We start from the raw sequence: 2551 nt of genomic DNA, 5'->3' as shown, positions 1-2551 counted from the left end.
GCCTACTGAATCTCTCTCCTGGCTGAAGTGAGCGCCAGCCACAACCTGATTCCTCCCTTCTCTGGGTTGAGCCCTTCTACGAATGCCCAGCTGTAGGGCTGCGTCTCTGGCTCATCTCAGCTTTTCTCCCTTCTTGCCTCCCCAGTTCGCTTCTACTTGCCCACCTTAAGGTGTTTCAATGTGCAGGTCTTTCAGGAATATTGTGCACTGAGCAGGGAATTCTTTGTTGAGTTATAAGTGTTCAAAATGTTGAAACTTCAAGGGGAGAGACCAAAGGGATCTCTCATGCCACCATTCCTCTAATGCCTCTACTTTTATTACTTAATCAAAAGGAAATAATAAAAATTAATAAAACATGTTACAGTATTTATAAATGTGATCATAACTAAAAAATCTAATGTTCAATACTAAAGAAACAGTTTATGAAGAGAAAGTGATAGGAAAAAGTGCCACAGATATGTCAAGTAATAGCAATAAACCTATCAGCCAAAAATTACCATTTCTAGTAGTCAAGTATGAATGCTCATTTCATTACCTTCTAAACACATTTTTACTATGTCTTTATTGAAAATTATGAACACTTAATAGAACAGTTTGATTTTTACATATTTACTAAATTAGTATGTGGTATGTATTTGCATTTCTTTAAGTTAATTTTTGTTTCTAATTTTATTAGTCATCCAATTACTGTTCCTATAATTATCTTTTGTCCATCTACTAAGGAAGGAAATTAACATTTTATGTAGAAAGTATTTGCATAAGTTATTTAATAGCCTCACAAAAAACCCTGAAGGTAGGTAGCAGAAAACCCAATAATCTGGCATCTTGCTATTTAGAAATCTCAAATAGGAAATCAAAACTAATTCAAAAAATTAATGAGCTGGCATCTATGGCTCATCTATCAGTACCACAAGCAGATGAGTTCTAGTTATGAATTTACAAGAGCAAATGTGCCCTAGCCAGTTTGGCTCAGTGGATAGAGTGTCAGCCTGCAGACTAAGGGGTCCCAGGTTTGATTCTGGTCAAGGGCACATGTTCCGGTTGTGGGTTCGATCCCCAGTGGGGGGCATGCAGGAGGCAGCCAATCAATGATTCTCTCTCATCATTGATGTTTCTCTCTCCCCCTCTCCCTTTCTCTCTGAAATCAATAAAAATATATATTTTTTTAAAATAGCAAATCTATCAGAAATTCATCAGTTTGCAAAGAAACTACATTGAATTTAGGAATATCTGTAAATAAAACTAAGAAAAGCAATATACTGTTATGGTTAAGAGAAGAGACCAGAACCACCCTTTCTGGGTTCAAATCCTAGCTCTTCTGCTTACTAATTATATAGCCTTAGCTAAGCTACTTAACTTCTCTGGTTTCTTATCTGTAAAGTGAACATACTAACAGTATCTACGCTGCCAGGGTTGTTAAGAGTGTACACAAACATGCAGTGATTAGAACACTGTTTAGCATACAGAAACTACTATGTGTTCACTACTGTTACAAAAATGAGTTTATAAAACAGTCCCTCCTTGCCTCTGCTACTTCACATAGCATAACTTGCCATTCAAATACAGTTAAACCTAGTTTATCGAACTTCTCCCATCTCGAATAATTTGGTTCTTGACCAAGTTGTTCACAGAAAAAATGTTTTGGTTGTTGTTGAAGCCAACTTCGGTTTAAAGGACAACTCTTTCAAGGTGATACCTCAGCCCGAAAAAAATTGTCTCTCAGACCACAAACAAAGGAGAGAATGTTTTTGTTGTTGGGGAAGTCACCAATTAGCACAATTTTAAAGCACAAAGAGGCCATCAAGAGTGCTAATGCTGCCAGGGGTGTGAGAGAAACAATGATCCCAGCAGCTGAAGAGGTAGCAAAACTGCTGTTGACTGGTATAAAGGGAAAGCACTTAGCCCAGGCAGTAAAATGGGAACAATCAAAGATGCTGACCTGGGAGACACCCTGGAAGGAGTGCTGAAAGTGATCCCTTTAAGGCTAGCAGGGGGTGGTTAGATAAACTTAAGAAGTGTTTATTTATAGATTAAACAGTACATTAGACATATACTGTATATAAGAAGTTAAAACAGGGATCACTTGGGGCTCTGGAATGAATTAATTCAATTTACATTATTTCTAATGGGCAAAAGGATTCAATTTTCGAACAAATTGCTTCTTGAACAGCTTTCCGTAACGAATTAAGTTCGAGAACTGAAGTTCCACTGTACTGTACTGTACTGTACTGTGACTATTTCAAAATATTTATGTTTTAGCTCTAGCCAGGTGGTTCAGTTGAAGCATCGTCCCATATATTTTTAAAAAATGTATTCCTATACTCTAAAAATGAATACAAAAATTAAAAAAATAATTTACAGTAGCACACACAAAAAAGTAAGCTTATCAAAGGAAATACTCTGAAACTACAAAACATTGTTGAAAGAAATTAAAGAAGGCCAACATACCTGGAAAGACATTGCATGTTCATGGATCAGATGGATCTAAATTGGTAATATAGCAATACTCCCCAAATTGATCAACAGAATCATTTTAATACCTAACAAAATA

This window comes from Myotis davidii, unplaced genomic scaffold (genome assembly GCF_000327345.1).
Source record: "Myotis davidii unplaced genomic scaffold, ASM32734v1 scaffold497, whole genome shotgun sequence".
Lineage (NCBI taxonomy): Eukaryota > Metazoa > Chordata > Mammalia > Chiroptera > Vespertilionidae > Myotis > Myotis davidii.
Note: the sequence above shows the minus strand (reverse complement) of the source record.